Source organism: Saccostrea echinata, unplaced genomic scaffold, assembly GCF_033153115.1.
Source record: "Saccostrea echinata isolate AGI-Se365-2 ecotype Australia unplaced genomic scaffold, CSIRO_AGI_Sech_v1 ptg000046l, whole genome shotgun sequence".
Lineage (NCBI taxonomy): Eukaryota > Metazoa > Mollusca > Bivalvia > Ostreida > Ostreidae > Saccostrea > Saccostrea echinata.
Genome location: NW_026889795.1, coordinates 7891271 through 7914930, shown reverse-complemented (window position 1 = coordinate 7914930; position 23660 = coordinate 7891271). Strand labels below are relative to the sequence as shown.

General features: G+C 33.7%; 1 long non-coding RNA gene across 1 annotated transcript; it reads right to left on the bottom strand.

The window, feature by feature from the left end:
* Positions 1-9784: 9784 nt before the first annotated feature.
* On the bottom strand, positions 9785-18890 carry LOC133202135 (uncharacterized). Its single transcript, XR_009723202.1, has 2 exons — positions 18810-18890; positions 9785-10387 (listed from the first exon to the last, which is right to left on the bottom strand). It is a non-coding gene; the product is annotated as an uncharacterized LOC133202135 (long non-coding RNA).
* Positions 18891-23660: the final 4770 nt, after the last annotated feature.

Sequence of the window (23660 nt, the reverse complement as noted above, 5' to 3'; positions counted from 1 at the left end):
TACACGAGGAATCATCAGTACATGTCACTCTGGCAAGACTACAACAAGACTACCAATTAGATAGATTAAATAAGTCGATTAGATAAATTATTCACGGAAGTAAACATAGCTAGAGAGTAATGTTTATTGACTAGCATGTTATGACTTGTAAACAGGAGATTATTTCGTTTCAGTTTTCACCATTTTGCAAAACTACCTGAACATCTTTCTGGAGTACTCATTCAAACTTCTTCAATCAGTTATTTATGTCCCCGGGGCCCGTTTCATCAAGGTCGACGCCAAGTCGTAGCGCCACGCCGGCGTAAAGTCGGGACTAGCACAAAGATATGCATTTCATTAAACAGCGTATCCTAACACCTTAGGCCAAATTTTTACGTCTACTCATGGGTAGGTGGAAGTTCGGGCGTGTACATAAAATAAAGCGACTTTACTGATCTGAAAACAATTTAGCCATTCCTTAAGAAGAATTACAGTAAATTCTAAGAATTTAAGTCTTTTTAATACAAACGATGCATTATTTAACTTCACAAACTATGAATATTTGGGGGAGCGGAAATTGGGGGGGGGGGGGGGTTACACCCATTTAGGGAAGTAGTTGACATGCAGTATTTACTTAACTTTAAAAAATTTCTTCATAAAAGATTGTCTTATTAGGGATTCATTTTTACACCATGTCTTAAGTTTTGATAATCCTGCATTTATACACATTTGATTGTTGTATTTTGAGTACGAGGTATTGTTTATACATTTTGTGTCATTCACTGAAAAGAAACCTATTAAAATGTTTATTTTGAAAAAAAAACTATTTTCCCTAACATTTTTTTTTAAAAAGGAAGCACAGTTATCTTCTTTAGGTTTGGTTAATATCTATATTCAAAAAAATATTTTTTTTTAACTCATCGTAAAACCAAGTAGGCTTTTTAAAAACTTTATCGTGCTCGAAAACTCCATTTCTTATTTACTCCACGTCCACATGCGTGGATCTCGGGGGGGGGGGGGGGGTAATGGAGAGTGTCCAGTCCTCTTCGCCGCAATTTGCGGAGTTATATATTCAGGTATACAAATCAAGAGTAAAGAAAGTAAAAAAATGCAAATGACCTTGGACCCCTGTTAAAAAGTTAAGTTAGTAGGAAGAACCATATATTTATCAAGTTTAAGAATTGAAGGGAAGGACGAAGGGAACACCCCCTCCCCCCCCCCCCCCCCCGAGATTTTCAGTTTTGGGAAAGAAAATTACGATGTTTAGCTTGTCAACAAGTTTCTCAGATGGAATTTTTGTTTACTGATGACCTACCCTCCCCACTCCCTTGAAAAAAAAATCGCGGAACCGCCTGCGCCCAGTAAAAAGTTGTTAACGTTCAAAAGACGAAAAAGATTCCGGTTGATTTCGTAAATATACTTGACTTTTGATGAAACTGGCCCCTAATCAGTAATGGTGTTTCCACTTTCAATTAAATATCATAATGATTGTTTTTTTTTAAATAAAAAACTTTTTAGAAATACTTGCATACGTAGTTTCAAGAGAAATGAGCATTATAAATTACAAGTAAAAGACCATATAGCAGTATTCTGTTTTCTGTAGAATGTTTTTGAAACTGGTTATAACCTAGAAAATTTAAAATGGGCCAAGAGAGACCTGTAGCGGCACATATTTTTGCCTTTGAATATATTGTCGCTGGCGACATTATATAAAGAATTGAGCTTTGGCACATATTGTCGCCCACCGGTACAAATTGTCGCCCAGAGATAAAATATACCTGCACACACTATCGCCGGCGACAAAGTGTGCAGACCCTTGTGACACATATTGCCGTCCTGAACATCAGAGTTTGCATGATGATAATCGCTGATTGCAATTAAAATTATTTTTACTACTTATCAATTAATTGAAAATTCATTGCACACAACGTAGCCTGCTGCGTCATTGTGCAAAATTGTAACTGCTCACGATGTCACTCGTTCAGCAGAAGAAAAATAAGGCATAACTATTATATCAGCACATTATGTCAACGACAATATGTGCCAATGAACGACACTATATGTCACTTTAAAGGATGAACCTTCATAACATTGCGATTTCGCCCGCTTACATTAGTTAATAGCTCTAAGCATGGGCTTCTCGATTACGGCTTTGTAGGTCATTGTTTTATTTGAATAAGACGGGGCTTAAATTAGTGTGTGTTAGAGATGATCTAAGTTTTATTAACGAAATTCAGGTCATAACCTTAAATTCATTTGCAACTTATTGTGTCAAAACCCTGTATTGCAAATGTTTTTTTTTCACATGCAACAGTATCTTGTTCGGTCCTAGTGAATCAGCAAAACATATAGTGGAACTCTTTATCAGACTCATTCAATGTTCACCTAGAAGCTGAACTACATGTATTCGGTCTACCAGAAGATGAACATACTTCTTGGACGACCAACACTTATCCTGTCTGAAGGGAAGGAGATTGAGTTTGAAAAATTCAGTGCTCAAATGTTGTCACATCCAGTGCACTCTACAACAAGCTGCAAGCAAGAATTTGTCAACGAAGAGTCCAACCCCCTTGTCTGGCTAACCTTTACTATAAAATCGTGTTCTATAATAAGTGTTATTTTCTGCTTGTTGCATTTTTTGGTATTTTTTCTTTCGTATTTTAATTATTTAAGGGAGCCGACTGGGGTTTATTGTGTGAAAACTACTATAGAGAAACTCTTTAATTTTATTCCATATGTACCTTACATTGACTTAAGTATATATGCCAAGTTTAGTGAAAATCTACTGTCTGGTAATTTTGTAGGGACCATCTCAAAATACAGGTACATTTACTATAGGATTATACATGTATAGGGAAATACCATTTTTTCGCACTTCGGAGCAAATTATACAAATGCTACTATAGACTTTTTGCCAAATTATATTATTTGATGGATAATACTATATTGTACATTTTATGCAAGAAACACAAAATTCTACCTTCTGGTTTTCAGAGGGAACATCTCAAAATGCATGATATATTCCTGTTTTTCTGGAGTACAACAAAACATGACCTGTAGATACCACAGATTCACATAAAAAATGATAAAAATGATTGTGAAATTCTCAATTTACTATGCTTAAAATTTCAAGAGCATCTATTTTATAAGTAAATATGCCTTATTTTACCCTGCTGCGCGAAGTATTGCGCAATGAAAACCCTAGTCGGCCCCCTTAAAACGCAGAGGGAGGGGGGGGGGGTGTCTCTCTCTTTATAGCGTGATTAATTTATAATTTATTATGGTGCAATTGCCTTGCTAAAAAATCTCTGTTACAGAGAGAATCAAAGATGAATGAAACGAGTTATATTTGAAATGATAAATTTACTGGAAATTTTAAATTAAAATGTACACATTATGAATATAGAATGGAATCTGTAAAAAAAATGTTCTTGGGGAACTGAAATCTTGCTGACTTCGCCTCGGGAAATAGGCTTGCTTTTAGGAGTACATGTATATCTTAATACTATTGTCGTCTTAAATGATTGATTAAAGGGAACATTAAGTATATTCGAATATGATAATGAAAATATCCGCAAATGCTTTTGTTCAACCTCCTCTTTTTCAAGAAGTGTGATTGCACTGGTCTGTAAAATTATTTCAAAGTCCTTGCAAGTAATCTATACTTCTATTTTAATGATGTGCACTGTTTACGCCTCAAAAACACGTGGAATTTATGGAAATGCTGTTTATAATCTTGTAAGTCGTGCCTCAGCGTGTGGACGCTACATGTACGTCCGTCCTGCAAAATGTAGGTTTTAGACTTGTAAGACAAACCTTACCGTGTGTACCGGCCCTAACATCGACTGCTACCGACACACGTTCCTGGGATATTTTTTTTTAAAGAAGACAAATTTGGAGTAATATTAAATTCAAATCCGTAAATAATAACTCCAATCTTTAATTAAAAAGTTTTAAAACTAAAGTTGTTACAAATAAAAACATATCAAAGGGAGGTTGTATTGAAATAGGTCGGCCAAATGGCTGAGGGTGGAGTGGGGGGATGTATATCGAGTCATATGTTTTGGAGGGTGCGTATCATTACCGCTACATTTTCAAAATTTTCATCACTGCTGCATACTCATTACCACTACAAAAAAGATAACATTACCGCTACATTACCTCTACATTGCCTCGTTCATTAGCCAGCGGTTTTTTTTTATGTACATATTGATTAAAAGTACAACAAACACTTGTATAAGACCTTTTTTTCTGCTCACCACGAGGGAAGTGAATATTAGACTTTGAGCAGATTTTTTTTTCACTTTTTTATATAAAATCTATTTTATGTAATAAAACATTTTAGAAAATATTAAAACAGAGAAATTGTTCACGGATAAAACACACGGTCTTCACAGAATTGATAGATCTTTGAAGGCCATTTGCTTGACGTAGGCCTACTGCTGTCTGGAAATCTCGTCATTTTCTTTGAATTTCGTTGATGAAAGGTATTAAATATACATGTATCGAAAATTATTAAAATTAAACAGCAATTCACATAACTTGTCGTGTTGACGTGCTACACGCACTTTTGAAGAACTTCTTGAGACTATTGTTAACAGATACAGTACACTCCGGATACAAAGTAAAACAGGTGCCAGGGACGAACAATTTTGATCCGTCATTATACCGCATAAACGAAAAAAGTGACATCTCTGATTTTAGTATCCATGGACATCATATTATATAAATACTGCATGTATATAGTTATATACATGTAAATGTTACCCTCTACTACATGAAGTATTTATTATATCATTCTATATTATATTATTCTGAATGTTTTATACAAATACAATTAAAGATGAAGCGCTCGCGCATAGATTGTGTGTGTGTGTGGGGGGGGGGGGTGATATCATCCGTCCTCAAGCAATGTTGATTGTTGTTAAATTCTATCTGGAAGGCGCAGTTTCATCATTCAGAGGATAACGGTGTTTTTAACAAATGTTTCTCGACGAATCAAATTCCAGTAATTTACATGAAAGTATAATACACCAAAATAACGATGTTGTATTTCAGGGCCCTCAGATACTCACTCTTGCTAAAATCTATAGTAATTATATAGGACAACGCTACTGGACTAACAAGCTCACTTCATAAGGCCACAGTAAATTAATGCTTTGTTTTACGTCTCCGGGCGAGCAGTTTTTTTCTGAATATTAAAATCCAGTAAAACTGAAAACAGAACTTCCCAGAAATACAAATAAATTGAGAAGTAATACTTCCTTTAAAGAGAAGTGACTGATGCTATCAAAACAAAGGATGCATTAATTAGTTTTAAGCTCTACTTTTCGATTTTATGTGATAGAAAGATCTTATGCAATGGTAGTGTCCGTCATTTGTAAGTCTGGACTTTCCACTGTCTGATCTACTTGTATTTTTTCAAATTGCTTCTCCTCTTACAGTTTTGCCCGATTTAAATAAAACTTGGAATACAAGTAGAGTACGCTAAGATACACTCAGTTCTTTGTTTCACTTTTTTATTTCAGTTAATGGTGTTGCCATGGTCACAAAAAAAAAAAGAATTCCTCTGAAGTTCAAAAATGCAATACGATTGTGATACATATATTATAGTATAACACCATGATTGCCTGACGTCACGTGCATCAGGCAGTATAAGGATTAATATTTCAGGGATCCGAAACTAAGCGATCATTCTTAATGAACTAGATTTTGTGCAAGCTGATTTACATTGGAATTTGTTACCTGCATTTAAACAAATACAGTTTGCAGGAGAAAGAATCATATACCTGATGCAAAATAATGATGTGTTTAAACCCTTCAGTTTTTTGCATGCACATGTTTATTCTTTGCGTTTCTTTGTACGGACATGTCCGTATAACATTTTTTCTGCGTTTCTAAACTACTGGATCAGTCCGTTTGCCTTCTTCGAAAGGGGTGACACAATCATTTCGCGCCAAAAGTCACGTAAATTATCTTCGCACCCTTTTCTTGGGTTGTTCTATTGAATGGGTGTGATAACTTCTATGGAAATAAGTAAATTATAAATGTTCATTCTTTTAACACGATTCTTAAGCTCCAGATTTTTTATTAACAGTAAATTTTATCTCATTTTTAAAGAGAACACATTGTATATGGACAGGCAACACTAAAGCAATGGATTTGCTGATTATTCTTACTATTTATCCTATAAGTGGACTAGTCTAATCATAAACAAACTCCCTCCACCTAGTAATGGGACATCCCTTCTTGATTCAGTCTGTTTTCCACCTAGCCTTTCTTTTCAGTATATCATTTATTTATAATGTACGTTACAAGGTTAGGTTTTTAAGAAAGCTTAGAAAGTCAGCGAGTAGCATATTATTTCATGCTTTGTGATGAACAAGGATTTCCTTTTAATACAGTGACAAGAGTGTAGGTCAGTGCCCTTAGAGGAATGGGCTTCACTCCACGACATCATGATCTGCACTGGTTTTCATTTCATAAAAAACAGGTTATTATAATTATGAGAAAGCCTAGGTCCTGAAATCGGTTGAAAAGAAAAACTTAACAATTTCAAAACTGTATATAAAGATGTATTTTAAACTCAATTATAATACATGTACACGTATATGGTAAGACCATCACCGCCTGAGTTTTGTCCGGGGGGGGGGGGGTTATTAGTATCTTGTTTTGTGCTAGCTATAAAGTGTACAGGTCATTTAGTTTGATTTCTAGAGCAGCATTGAAGCATTTTTGTCTCAAGCACTTCAAGACAACTTTCCCAGTTAAAACTGTTCATAATTTACTTCATCGTCGAGTGTGCATGAGGCGCGCTCTCTAGTAAGAGAGTACATGTAATATGAATTTCTTAAGAATCATCTATTTTTCTTAGAATTATCAGTGGCGGATCCAGGAATTTCATAACGAGAGGGCGCAGTAGAAGGCAGGGGGTCTGGGGGCTGTATTGAAACCCCAGTGGGTCCAGGGCTCCAGGGCAAAGCCCTGATGGGGGTTCGGGGGCGAAGCTCCCGGAAGCTGACGAATTCTTACAAATAAGAGGTGTTTTTTCCTTGATTTTAGCATAATGAACATATAAGTTCTACATACAAAAAATTCAAACGGGGTGGGGGGCGCACGCCAGGCGCGCCGGTGCTGGATCCGCCTTTGATTATAATCTACGCTAATAAATGACCAAATAGTGGCATGTCTTAGATATTCGTTAATCTGTTGTATTTGGTTATCACATTTGAGAAAGTCAATTGTACATCTTGTGTAATGAAGTATCGCAACTATGTCACTCCTTGATGACGGAAAAATCTTGCATATACGTTCCATAGATATTGATTGATTACATGTAGTCAGGCAAGCTTTTTGAAAAGCTATTACACTGTACTTGTACACATTAAAATTGCACTACTCAACGTTGTAGTGGTTATCTACATCGATAAAATTTCTTAGATACCACTGGGTTATGATCTTGATGAATGCATTCTATAGAACACATTGTCAAAGAGGAAGGACAACAATTTAATACCCAGTCTTCAGATAATGCGTTCATTCGTTGAACTTTATGCTTTTTTTTTAGTGGGCGGGGGGGGGGGGGGGGGGTTGGCACTGAAACTCGTGCTTAATTATCATTTTTTTTTAAATTTTCATTTTGAATAAATAATTAATGAATTATTAATTGGGAATAAAATCAAGACACTTCAACTCCTGTAGCATGAAAATTGTATTTAGTGAAAAGAGGTTTTGTGGATTTATGAACTCCGCAATGTGCTCTCCACAGAAGAAAGAAATAATCAAGATAAATTGGTTTCTTAAGTATTTCCAAAATTTCTTTAATGGGGTGTGCTCCAAAGCCCTGATTCAATCACACCTGTATCCAACCTTATTAATAATATATTATTTTTCTTAACCCCTTCCATCAATATCATGCAAAGCGGGAATTATGAAAAAAGGGGAGGATTCTCATATAAGTACCCAAAACGTGGAGCGGGAGAGGGGGTGCATAACATTTTCACCGATTCTTTTGTTGAACGTAGGACGGTAGCAGGGAGAGTGTGGCTGATTTTGGTCAAAATTTGAGGCATGTTACCGGATATTGTTACCGGATATTGCATATGCAAACAATGAATTTTTTAAGCTTGGTTACAAGTTCTAAAAAACTTTTGACCGACACAATCAAACATACATATATATTTGATAAAATGAATACGAATTTACTTAATTAATTCATTTATGTAATGAGAATATTTTAGCACATTAATGAATACGGGCTAGGCTAGTGGATCAAATAATAAAATAATAAAATAGACTGAGATTTGAAATATAAATAGTGAATAAAGCCTATCTCTTTACATATTTTCAAATTTGATTTAAAAAAAAAAAGATGAAAAAGTGATTGCAAAATAAAAAACCACCTGACCAGAAGGCCCACTTTAATCTTAACAAATAATTTCATTAATAAGGCAACTAATTCTGAACAATATTTGCATATATAATATACTGTTACATAGACAGAGATGTGTGTCATGTACAACCAAGTACAAATTCAAATTACTTATTAAATAGGTAAAACCCCTTATAAAAACTTCAAAGGGAAAACTTGACCCTTATGACTATAGGCTTAATTCATCTTTTTCCATTAAAATCATTTATTATTTTAAAAAAATCAAACTCGCTGTGTTTCTTCAGAATAGGGTGTACTTTTATGTTCCTAAAATTATAAGAATGAAATCTAATACACTGAAGATGCCAAAGCCAAAATGCTTGCCTGAGTCATTTTGTGTCTATTGCTCTTAAAGAGATTATTTTTAAAGATTTTTCCCCTCCATATTCCCATGAAAAATGTTGACACCTATATACATGTAAAATTTAACCCCTAATTTTAGTCCTTTTCTAATCCAAATGTCCATAATTTAAACAAAATTAAATACTGACACATAGATACATGCAAAATGAAAACCCTACTTTTAGCCCTTTCCTAACCCCAATGTTTATAATTTGAAAAAACTAAATCTATATGATGTTGTAATGTTGGCATATGAATTTGCTTTATAAATGTCACCCTGCTAATTATCACTTATACATATTCTCAGGCAAAACTTTTAACCCCTCTGCAGCTCTATCCTCGCCTTATGGCCAATGAAAAAAACTTGAATCTATGCTCATTAAGAAAACTCTTGGATAACATTTGTCTTATATGATCAAGTTGTTCTTAATTGTTCTTAAGGTATTCAATGTATAATGACCATATTCTGTACCTAATAAATGAATGGTCCAGTGTTTTTAATCAAATTAGCATTTTGAAGATGTTATCAAATAAAAGTACACCACCAAAGGAATTTACAAAATTTTGATTATTGTCCAATTAATTGCACCTTGAATATTATATTGAAGTCTATGGGCAGCGCATGTTTTGTTTAGATATTCAAAAAGGTAATTTGAACCTCATACAAATCTCTTGTGAAAATATGCATAAACTCTCTCTTTATTGAAATATGAAATAAAATAAGTCATCTACCACAGATATATTGACAAAATTTAAATTTTCTTCTTTGCATCAAGGGCAGATAACTCTTGAAAATGTTTACGGTGCAAAATGGTCATGCAGTTTCTAATATGTTATCAGTCATGTGAATTTGGTTCATTTTACTTTCATCATTAATATCTAGCAATACATATTTAACTAGTTTAAAATAATTCAAAATTGCTCAATATTCCTTCATTATACATTGAATACCTTAAAATAACAGATTTTTAATGACATTATCCCATTTTTCATATTTCTTCATTATCTCCCCTTGAAAAAAGATGCAGCACCTTTATTTGAATAAGCTTTATTCCTTTTAAGCAGAGATACATTGTACCAAATGTGGTTTACATTGACCAAATGTTAGAAAAAAAAGAAAATGTTAAAAGTTAATGGAGGACAAACAGTCAAAACATAAGTGTTGCATTGTTGGATACCAGAAACTTCTTTTTATCAGAATTGTGCAATTGAGCCTTTGGATCAGGTGAGCTAAATTCCATATCCATGTTTAGCTATGGACCTCACTGTTTAAACAGGTGTGCTATATCTTCTTGAAGTAATGTACACCATATACAAATGTTATTTTTAAGGCAACTCACTTCAATTTATTAATACTGGTACAATTTAGAAGATCTGAATTCCACTGGCAACTGTCAAAGGCAATCTAGTCTCACTTATAGATGAATCAGAATGTTTTTAAATGTACTTTTAAAGCTTTAATTCAATTGTCACAGCAGAATTTGTTTAACTTCCAAGAAATATTTTTCGAACTGGCTGGTTCTCTCAGTTGGACATTCAAGCACTCAAAATGGCTGCATGATTATTTTTTCTGATGAACACTAGGAATTTTCTTTTGTCCTGGTTTTCTTCTTTAGCCCACCATCTTGCATGCATCTATATTGAAATTAAATTTAAATGATCATTTAATCATGCATGTTTAAAAAAAAACACTTCAAATTATCAAATCCTTCCTGCATATATATATATATATATATATATTTACATTTCCAATGTCTTTGTTCGAGATAAAATTACAAATTGTAAAAATACTTTATTTCTACATAAATCTACTGGTTCATCGATAGGCGCGGTTAAAAAAAATCACGTGCGGGGCGGGACAAATAGAGACAGAAGCAGGGCTATTAGCACGGGAATTTGCAGAATCAGGAGCATGTAAATATAAGGAATAACTGTCAGATTTTTTGGATTCATGACGATGATCAATCGATTGGCTTGCGTGATAATTTTATGCATAAACGCCTTTGGCGTTTATGCAAATTATCACGCAAGCCACTCGATTGATCACATCATGAATCCAAAAAATAAGACAGTTATTCCTTAAATATATATCTATCTATATATATATATATATATATATATATATATATATATATATATATATATATATATATATATATATATATATATAACAGTGTATTATTTGAAATTGGAATTATTCGCAAATGTACATGTAATCTGGTTCCCCTTAAAAATTAGAAAGGCTATAATTCTGTCAAAAATCAATAAAGTGGAATGAAATGCAAACTTGATCTGTAACTTAATTATCAAGGTACACACACATGTACTAAAAATCAGCTAAATACACATGTACACTGTATCTGCGGGTGTTTAGTATGCTGGCATATTTCTGCCCTTTACATGCAAGTTAAATTATGTTAACATGAAACATAATTATGTAGACATGCAATTTATCTATGTCAACATGCAAAATAATTATTTTAACATGCGAGATAAATATGTAGACATGCGACTTATTTATGTCAACATTCAAGATAATTATGTAGATATGCAACTTATTTATCTCAACATGCAAGATAATAATGTTAACATGCAGCTTATATTTTTCAACATGCGACTTATTTATGTCAACATGCGAGTTATATTTTACATGCAAGATGATTATGTTAACATGCAACTTATTTATGTCAACATGTGACTTATTCATGTCAACATGCAACTTATTTATGTCAACATGCGAGTTATATTTAAACAAGCAAAATAATTATGTCAACATATGCATGCAAGATAATAAGTTGCATGTCTACAAACATATCTCACATATTGACATAATAAATTAACCCGCATGTCAACATAATTATCTTGCATGTTGACATAAATAAGTTGCATGTTAACATTAATTATCTTGCATGTTGACATAAATAAGTCGCATGTCTACATAATTATCTTGCATGTTGACATAAATTAGTCGCATGTCAACATAATTAATTCTGTTACATCTTGCTTGTATGATGTCATATAATGGTGTGCATAAGTAAAGTTTAAAATTAGATTCTCTTGAGAAGTTGGAAACTTGCAGGTAACATAATTATTTTGCATGTTGGCATAAATAAGTTGCATATCTACATAATTATGTTGCATGTAAACATAATTTATCTTGCATGTAGAGGGCAGAAATATGCCACCGATGCCCATAGTTTAGAAAAAAATCCAGAAAACCAAGTGATAAAGACTGACAGACAGACTGAAAGACAGATAAAGGGGAAACCTGTAGTCCCCTTCGGTTTCACTGGTCAAGGGGACTAAAATAATTACATATGGTGTACAAATATTTTGGAGACTCTCTGGAACAGTAGTATATTCATTAATTTTAAAATGAACATCATGAAAATATTGATCTTAGTACATGTACATGATGTGTCATAATAGAACATGCTAACTAAATAAATTAAAAGGAAAATCCCACTTTTCAGAGCACGGTTTTAATAAAACAAAAAGTGTGGAAAACCAAATGGGACAGACTGACAGACAGTCAAGGAGAAAATCTATAGTTCTCTCCAGTTTAAACGACATGGGACTATTAAAATAAGAAGTTTACACCCCCTCAAATGTTAAACATATAAAAAGATCCTTCTTTTTTGGATTGAGATTTTTTTTTTTTTTTTTTTTTTAAAGTGATATTCTTACATTTGGTGATCCAAACAGAATTATAAAATTTAAAACTAGATTTACATAAAATTTTAATGAATAATGAGTAGAGAAAACATTTTTTAAACATTAGAAATTTTAATCTATCCATTTTAGCAAATATTTTTCATCACTCGAATCATTCTTGCTATGGCAGATTAAATTTGAAAAAAATAATTATTAGATGCGTAGGTTGCAGGGGCTTTTGAATTAAAAAAATATTGTGTAAAGGAAGTCTTAACATACAAATATTAGCTGTACATATATACATTAAATATTATACAATTATTGCTGGTTTTTGAGGTCAATACAATGATTTAGACACCTGAAGAGTACAGTATTCACCGAGCCCGAAGGGCGAGGTGAATATTGTACTTCGAAGGTGGCTAAATCATCGTATTGACCGAAAAAACAGCAATTATTGTTTTATTATATGATTAAATGACACACACTCATTAAGCAATCCATGCCATCTTACTTGTTCACATCTATTGAAGTACTAGCCGAACATAATGAGAGAAACAGGGTTAAAAAAACAACCAGTTTTATCACATGTATTTTGGAATTTTTAATTCTAGTTTAGGGTCAATGTAGAGGAAATAAATGTCAGGCACATATATAGGATTGATTTTGAAAATGGGGGCATTAGAAGGGGAAAAAAATAACAACTTACCTGAAAACAAACTTTTGACTAGCCCCCCCCCCCCCCCCCCCCCAAAAAAAAGGAAAAGAATTCTCCCAACTCAAAATTTTATTTAGTGGGATATAAAGATCCATAAACGAGGGGAGTGGGGCTTTCATTGAAATTTTTTATACTTAAAATTTAAAATAAAACTTTACATTCTCAAAAGGTGGGGAGAGAGCGGCAGTCCTCCTGCAACCCACCACTCCCACCCCTCACCAAAGAATCAATGTGCCTTTCATTTTATGTTCATATGAATGGAAGTCAGGTGCAAGTGAAATAACTTTCCAAAACTATTTGCATCAATTTGGAATTTCCCTATCTATTTTTGGTCAAATGTAGAATAAATAATTCCTTATATTGACCTGAAAGGTCACGTGCAGGTCAATATAACGTAGTATTTTTCTAACATTGTTGGATCTCAGCCAATCAGAGAGATGGGAATTATTCAATCATATAATAAATAAATATATATATATTACCGTATATACTCGCCTATAAGTTGGTTCGCATATAAGTCGGTTGTATTTTTTTAGCTTTTATTAGAGGGATTGACCATGTTGACCGTCTAAAATATCAGTCTTTTTATAACTCGCCTATAAGTCGGACAAAGAGTTTTGGTCCAAATTACAACTCCCCAAAAACCGACTTATAGGCGAGTATATACGGTATATATACACTGTACTGTAGAAAGCCTGTCCACTGCTAGAATTCATTCACCATTTTTTAATAAATATGTTGTCAACTTACATGACTTAGTGTCTTCAACTTATCCCTCTTATCAGTTAAACTTACATAATTAACATGATTAACCATGTTATCTGACACATTTGCTTTCAACAGATTTTATCATAATCTAAAAATATCTCATGATTTTATTGCAATTATAAATTCATAAAATTTATATGTCCTTATTTGTCGCACATAGTCTCTTAATTAGGGGTGTTTGTTATACATGGACCAGTATATGGAGATAACTTTCAACTGAAGTTGGTTACCAGTTAAAGGCAATCTTAATTATCTTTACTTTTTTGGTTGTCAATTTAAAAATCAGAAAAGAATTCAAGTCATCTTAATTTAAGTATGACTTCACTGTACTTTACAAAATGTAAACTTTTTTTTTTTGAGATAAAGAATTTTGGATTACCATGATTACTGATTCCATAAACATGATAAATTATATTTATAAACAAACCTTATCATAATGATTGAAGAACACATTTATTCTTATTAATAACAATTTTACAGTGGAAACTTCAAGGAATTTTTTTTTAATATTCTATAGAACACATAGAACAAAAGTAAAAAAAATTAAGTGATATGCATCAATATATATCATAAAACACAAGTCAAAATATTGTGACAGTCATGATTAAATTTTTTTGCATTTTGATACTCATCCCTACTTTTAATTAAATGAATATTTACTCTACACTTTGTGTAAGTTTTGAATGAAAAAGCATTTATGAGATTAGACTCAAAGCAAAGCTAGGGGGCTTATGAACAACAAAACAAGAGGCCCATGGGCAACAACACTCACCTATCAGTCACTTTGGCCCTGCTGTTCTGCCACAGATTTTTCCCCCAATATACATGTGTTCCTAATGGCTATGTAAAATTTTGATCGTCTTTTGTGGCCCAACCCTATATATAGGGGCCATCATTTAATAAACAAGAGGCCCATGGGCCACATCGCTCACCTGAGCACATTGGCTAGGCAAAAGCACAATCAGTTCAGTATTGAAAAGACCGGGGGGAGGGGGGGGGGGGGGGGCTTGAATTTTAAACTACCTGATGATGCTTCCATGTAAATATAACAAATGGCTTTGTTGTACTTGAGAAGATTTTTTAAAAAAAATTCCCATATATTCCTTTGTAAAAATTTGATCCCTCATTGTGGCTCCTCCCTATCCCAGGGGTCATCATTTGAACAAACTTGAATCTACACTACCTGAGGATGCTTCCATATCAATATGACTAAACATAGCTTTTCTGTTCTTGAGAAGAAATATTTTTTCTATATGTTCTTATGTAAAACTTTCCATCCCCCATTGGGCCCCATCCTACCCCTGGGGGTCATCTTTAGAACAAAATTGAATCTACACTACCTGAGGATGCTTCCATATCAATATGACTAAACATAGCTTTTCTGTTCTTCAGAAGAAGATATTTTCCTTTATATTTCTATGTAAAACTTTGATCCTCCATTGTGGCTCCGCCCTACCCCCGGGGGTCATGGTTTGAACAAACTTGAATCTACACTACCTGAGGATGCTTCCATATCAATATGACTAAACATAGTTTTTCTGTTCTTGAGAAGAAATATTTTTTCTATATGTTCTTATGTAAAACTTTCCATCCCCCATTGGGCCCCATCCTACCCCTGGGGGTCATCATTTGAACAAAATTGAATCTACACTACCTGAGGATGCTTCCATATCAATACGACTAAACATAGCTTTTCTGTTCTTCAGAAGAAGATATTTTCCTTTATATTTCTATGTAAAACTTTGATCCTCCATTGTGGCTCCGCCCTACCCCCGGGGGTCATGGTTTGAACAAACTTGAATCTACACTACCTGAGGATGCTTCCATATCAATATGACTAAACATAGCTTTTCTGTTCTTGAGAAGAAATATTTTTTCTATATGTTCTTATGTAAAACTTTCCTTCCCCCATTGGGCCCCACCCTACCCCTGGGGGTCATCATTTGAACAAAATTGAATCTACACTACCTGAGGATGCTTCCATATCAAAATGACTAATCATGGTTTGCAGTTCTTCAGAAGAAGATATTTTCCTTTATATTTCTATGTAAAACTTTGATCCTCCATTGTGGCCCCGCCCTACCCCCGTGGGTCATGGTTTGAACAAACTTAAATCTACACTACCTGAGGATGCTTCCATATAAATATGACTCATCATGACTTTGCTGTTCTTGAAAAGAAGATTTTTAAAGATTTTTCCTATATATTTCTGTGTAAAACTTTGATCCTCTATTGTGGCCCCGCCCTACCCCCAGGGGTCAAGATTTGAACAAATTTGAATCTACACTACCTGAGGATGCTTCCATATAAATATGACGCATCATGGCTTTGTTTTTTTGAGAAGAAGATTTTTAAAGATTTTTCCTATATATTTCTATGTAAAACTTTGATCCTCCATTGTGGCCCCGCCCTACCCCCAGGGGTCATGATTTGAACAAATTTGAATCTACACTACCTGAGGATGCTTCCATATAAATATGACTCATCATGGCTTTGCTGTTCTTGAGAAGAAGATTTTTAAAGATTTTTCCTATATATTTCTGTGTAAAACTTTGATCCTCCATTGTGGCCCCACCCTACCCCCGGGGGTCATGATTTGAACAAACTTGAATCTACACTACCTGAGGATGCTTCCATATAAATATGACTCATCATGGCTTTGCTGTTCTTGAGAAGAAGATTTTTAAAGATTTTTCCTATATATTTCTATGTAAAACTTTGATCCTCCATTGCAGCCCCGCCCTACCCCCGGGGGTCATGATTTGAACAAACTTGAATGTACACTACCTAAGGATGCTTCCACATGAGTTTCATCTTTCCTGGCCCTATGGTTCTTGAGAAGAAGATTTTTAAATGATGCCATCATTTTTTCAGTAATTCCTAATTATCTCCCCTTGAAAGAGGGCGTGGCCCTTCATTTGAACAAACTTGAATCCCCTTTACCCAAGGATACTTTGTGGCAAGTTTGGTTGAAATTGGCCCAGTGGTTCTTGAGAAGAAGTCGAAAATGTGAAAAGTTTACAGACAGACAGACGGACAGACAGACAGACAGACAGACGGACAGACAGACGGACAGACAGACGGACGCCGGACAAAATGTGATCAGAAAAGCTCACTTGAGCTTTCAGCTCAGGTGAGCTAAAAATGAATCTACGCTACCAGAGGATGCTTCTTACATTATTATGTTTCATCGTGGCTTTAATGTTCTTGAGAAGAATTAAGCATTTTAAAGATTTATCCAATGTAATCCCTATTGTGGCCCCACCCTACCCCCAGGGGCCATGATCTGAACAATTTAAAACCTACACTACCTAAGAAAGCTTTCACCTATTTTCATCTTTTCTAGTCCAGTATTTCTTGAGAAGAAGATATTTAAAATTTTTCCTATATATTTCAATGTAAAGTTTTGATTCCCTATTGTGGCCCTATCCTACCCCCAGGGGACATGTTTTGAACAATTTACAATCTACACTACCTCGATCAGGAAGCTTTCAACTAAATTTCATCTTTACTAGTCCAGTAGTCTTGAGAAGAAGAATTTTAAAGATGTTTTTCCTACAATATTTTCAATGTAAAACATCCATTCCCTATTGTGGCCCCACCCTACTCCCGGGGACCATGATCTGAACAATTTATAATCTAATCTTCCTTAAGAAGCATTTATATGAGTATCAGCGTTTCTGCCACAGTGGTTCTTGAGAAGAAGATATCTGAAGATTTTCCCTATATATTTCATTGTAAAATTTTCATCCCCTAATTTGTGGCCCCATCATGCCCTGTGGGGGCAAGATTTGAATAATTTACAATCTACACTTCCTCAGGAAGCTTACATATAAGTTTCAGCTTTTCTGGCTCATTGCTTCTTGAAAGAATATGTTTCAATGGCCCCACCCTATTTTTGCATTTCTTGATTATCTCCCCTTGGAAGGAAACTTGGCCCTTCATTTTAAAATTTAGAATCCCCTTTACCCAGGAATGCTTTGTACCAACTTTGCTTAATATTGGCCCAGTGCTTCTTGAGAAGAAGTTGAAAACATGTGAAAAGTTTACAGATGGACGGACAGACACTGGACAATATGTGATCTAACTTGAACTTTCAGCTCAGGTGAGCTAAAACTGGAAAAAGGGTGGGAAGGGGGGTGTTAAGTCATACATGCACCTTGTCCATTAGCTTTCACGAAAATTAAAAATATATGTACATGTATTTTTAAAAAAATCAATGTGAGAAGCTACATCAGGGTTTGAAATTAACAGTCGCCCACTCGCAATTTGCGACTAATGTTCCATATGGGCGACTTAAAATTACGTTCAAGTTGCCCACATGGCGATTAGAAAATTTACGATAATAAATATTTGTTTTTTAATTTTGTCTGAATGTTTTGTTTTTTTCTCTTGAAAAATTTCATAATCAGTAAAGTGCTTTATGATTACCCGTAAGAAGTACTTATACATAAAGCGTCTAAGTGATTGTGTCAGGCACAATGTGACATCGACGGGTCAATAAGCCCAAGAAACCAAAAAGTTCTGTTGTTATTTGTGAATGAAAACGTGCCATGTGCTCTATATATGATATTGAATGATCATATCAATCTTCATAAACAGAAGAGTTCCACTTCAAATTTAGATAAGTCGTGCATAATGTTACAACGGATAGAAAAGAAACACAAAACACATGATAAAAAAGAAAAGAAAAATGGGGTTATTGTTTTTATATTCAATAGAAGGTGTGATAATCTGTGGGTGAATAAATTTTGATGTGGGTCCCAGAATTGAGGTTCAGTAGCCCACATTGCTATCAAAGATTACAAGTTAGTTTAAAACCCTGTACATGTAAAAATTAGTTAAAATTAAATGGTAGTAATTAAAATTGCTAGGTCATTAACAATCAAGATAATTGATATAAATGTCTAATTCACTTACCAACAATGAGATCCAAGTTCAAAGAGCCATATTTCCAATGGTTGATTCTTTGTCATCAAAACTCCTAAAATCCGTCTTAGTCTAACTCGCACATCTTCCTTAAATTTTTGAGAATCATGATTTTTGTTAATTTTGTCAGTTCAACAGTATTTCCTGACTTAATGGAAGTCTGAAAAAAGTCCTGAGGATTACACTCTACTATTCTTTTTTTTTCACACTCCCATGGAATTTATTCTGATTTGTCATATTTGGTTTCTCACAATCCTTAAATCTTTCTATTGTGGCTATACATGCTTCCTTTAAACTTGGTTGATATCATGTGTTCTATGATCCACCACAAGCTGTAGAACAGACGTCCTTCTTCTTACAGGGTTTGTTGATAAGAAATGTTCATAACTAAAAAGATAAAGTGATTCCCATCTATTAGAATGTTGCAGACCTTTAATGAAATATCAAGATTACAAACAGTATTTAAGCTCAAAGGTGCATTGAAACATTACTAATTGTGAGCATTGCAAACATAGATCTCTAAAACATCAGAGGTGGGATGAGTTGTCATGGAGGAATAAGCATCCCCTGTCAACTAGTTACACCTGCTGTGAGCTCCTTGTCATAATAGGGTGAAATGGATAAATCTGTAGACAATTCAGTATGAAAATAATGGCATAACAATTTCTGTATGAAAAACATCGATCAGTAAACATTTGACTTATCTGTACAGTAGACTGTATTTGTTAACAAGGTCATTGTATCAAACACAGAATTTGCAAAATGTTCAACCTGTATCATCAACTTATTTGCCAATAGCTTGCCTCATTTTAGTAATTGTTTGTACTAGGTACACATGCTCTTGTCCTTTGAATCAAATGGGAGTCATAAACTCCATATGAAGGTGATAATGCTACATAAGTAAGGGAAGTTAATAATAGAAAAATTAAAGTTATGTGTTTATCATAAAATTTAGTTGTTACTTTGCCATTAATGTCTTTGTCTAGTAAAATATTCAAATATGAAACAGATGTATATGCCTCTGTGGTGTCTTTAATTTTGAGTTCAAAGAGATAATTACATGTGAATGAAAAAAAAAATTAAATATAATGAATAGTGATCAATCTCAAAAAATGTATAAACATTACAAATCTGTGAAGTGCCTTGCAAAAACAAGGACCCCCTGGAAATCCCAGAGGTGGGATCAGGTGTCTAGGAGGAGTAAGCATCCTCTGTTGACCGGTCACACCTGAATAAGTTAATGTAGGAATAAAAATGAATAATTACTGTCCATTGATAAAGCATCATCAATACGTCATTATACATGATATATCTAATCATGTACCATTAGTATATATAGGACAGGAAATACAAAATATAGTTATTTATAAAACAGTGTACAGTGCTACCTTGGTATATTGCCAGCTTTTGTCCAAGGCAGATTTTGGCATTATAGCGAGGGTGGCAATATAACGAATTCTGCCATAAATTACAATTCAGTGGGTAATCAAAGCAAAATAAATAGTTTATGTAATTCATTTCAGTTACAGTCTGTTAATGTCATGCTTGTGCACATACGTATAAGGGAAGCTCTTGTTTCTTTTTGAAAAAGAAGTCATTATTTTTTTAGTTTACAATATTTTTACTGAAAAGAAACAAAATGTCAGAATATTGAACACCTGTCAATTCCCTGCTCTTTCGCCATGCTCTAAGAATTTAATAACCTGATAACAAAGATGTCAGTAGCCGTTATAGCCTCTCGGTATTAAAAAAGTTTTGAGAATTATTATTAATCTCATCTGAATCGAAAGTAGATTTTTTTCACCGTCTCAAGAATTTCTGAATCAGTTAAAAAGTTTGGTTGGTAAAGTGTCATGACGAATGGCAAGTCACGTGTCAGAATACGTCAACCTGTTGTAATAAACATGCATTCTTATGTTTGCTGGTACCTGTGTACTTCTCTTCCGATTCTGTTTTGATATTTATCAATCAACCCAATCTGTGCCCAACAATTTATGAAAAATTCAGGGATAACAGAATCCTTAATATTTTCACGTGCGGAATTATAGTAGTCTAAAAATAGAGGTGGGATTTCCTTTTGATCGATAGAATGGCTTCTTAATCTAAGGGGACACAAATGAATATTTGCATTTATTATGGTTGGGGGCATTATCCATGATAAGCAATAATCGGCGATTTACAATCAAATAGATCGAATATTGATCAATCAATTTTTTTTTCTCATAATCCAAATTTGTATGCTTTCTCTTGCCTGACGTTTCCATTACTGTGATGAAATAATTCTTCTTTCTTATAAAAACACGCCAAAGACATTGCTAATTTTGAGTTTTATTCACCAATTATTTTTAAATTAGCTGAATTCCTTGTCCAGCCCATTACGCTTCACCGCAACCACTGTCAAAGCACGGGTGTGTTGTCCAAATTACCGACCCGCTCTAGGTAATTGGCATTGTTCTCGAGGGTTTTCCTTATATAATTTGACCTTTTGTTTCCTAAAACCAGTGGCGGATGGCAATAAGCAGGGGTGGCAATATATCGGGTGTATTAACAAAAGGGGGAAATCCGTTCTTCGAGAATTCTTGGCAATAAGCGAGGGTGGCAATATAACGGAGGGCAATATACCAAGGTAGCACTGTATTTTCAACTTCAGCTAGGTCATCATATTAAAAAAAAATCATATATTTCCAAACATTGAGGAGTTTCATTGTATTTAATCTTGTAAATAATGTATCTGACCAGCAACATATGGCATGTGGCTTAATTGTGCTATTACGCATGCATCAAAATTTATTTCTAATTATAGCTTTCCTTAGTGTGCACACGGCCTTAATGCAAAGAAATTTGATGCGCAGTAAATTAATTTGAATTAACTTATTTGCATTAAATTGTCCATGTGAATGTGGTTCAGATTTAATCTGTATTAACTTACGTTTAATTCGAATTAAACCCTCCTTGTGAAGGCGACATTAAATGTACATATCTCATACTGTACACCCTCATCAAAACTTCACAACCAGATAATACATATTCTTGTCAGCTGTCAAAATCACATTCGCATGATTAAAATGAAAGTGAACGTGAAGTTGAATACCGATCCCGATTAGAATGAAGACAATTAAAGGACTGTTAAGGACCCTCTATACACTAAATCAAAAATGTTTTTAGTCCAAGATAAATAAATTGAACACTTTATTTGCATGTGTTATCTCACTCAAGTAAACAATGTGTAGAGATTTCTGTTCATCAATACTTTAATGTCTTTGAATATTTTTCGTAGGGTGTAAACATGCCATGTACCCTGTGTTGAACATGTTGAAATTCAAGAAAATGAAGTAGATCTGATAAGCTCATTATTTATACCTTTATACAATATGATTTTTTTATTCAATTGTTAAGAATGCTTGTATTAACTAAAATTCAGTAACAGACTGCTAGGATTTCAATTTATCAAATTTGATTTAGACCCCAGGGCGAATTAGTCTCTATCTCCATAAAAATACCATAAAATCAGAGCTCTTTGGTGTGCAGTATATACTAGAGTGTAATTGATTTGTATGAGAAAACTGAAATTAAAATAATCATGGAGGGTAAAAAATTGGGGGGGGGGGGTTACAATCTTTCAGATTTCTTCTAATTCCATCAAAAAATATATACAGAGAGCTTAATTTATGCAATCTAAGTAATTATAATACACAGATGATAACATTTCTTGCTCATTTGAAATTACATATACATTTGTAATATTCTTGGCACACCGACTTGTTCACTATCAACAAAATGTTTTCCTTTTAAATTAAATTTTAATAATCTGGTTAAGTGGTACATTCTAACAGATACTCTTTATCAACAAACTTCTCTTAACATAATTGATCACTCAGGTTTACAGCGCCTGCCAGTCAATCGATATCAAACATTAATTAATAGAGTCCGGCCTCTAAAAGATTATGAGGCCCCTTATATTTTTTGTTGTATTGTCAAAATGTCTTTTATTGTCTTTTTTACTATTTTTAATACACTTACAAACAACTTGTTCCTTAGACACTAAATAATGATTAAATAACTTGAGTTTGGTCTGAATTTACTGTGCTTTTCCAGTCACTGCACTTAAAAATACTATTTTTGCATCTACTGTAAGTTTTACTCGCATTAAGGTGTTGATTATATACATGTACTGTAGAAGGACAAATTTTCGTGGGCATAAAATTTTGTTATTAATCTTATGTTATCTGAGAAGGTTTTGTAGGCATTAAATTTCATTGTTATGAATGTAACCCTACTCATTATATTGAAATGTAATATTTCATGTGGGATTAACAACGAACAAATGACAAAATAAAGGAATATTTCTGCTTTAAAAGCATAATATTGTGTGTATATATATACACTGTATAGCCCTGGCCTTGGGGAACTGGAATCTTGCTCCCTCCCTCAATGATATACTTTAACTGTATAATAACATAATTGTATTCTCTGCAGTTGGAAAATCTTTTCATTAATTTTTCTTTTTAAATCCCTCAATAATAAAAAAAAAATCTCTTCATTTTGAATTTCAGTGGTTGCATTATACCCCAATAAATACATGTATAGTGTGTACCCCTCCTTCTTTGTTTTTTTTGGTTTTTTTTTCTGAAAATAGAAGTGTGCACACCATAAAAGAGAATTTATAGTAGTTCGTATTTGTCTAATATATTAACACATTACATATGGAATGCCCCGATGACAACAATGGCCAATGGTGTAGTATTAATTATCTGTCCTGTTTATTATGGAAAATAGCTTAATAATGAAAATTATCAGTATGACTGTCAGTTGCAAACAACTTTTTTTTTTTAATCCCATTTA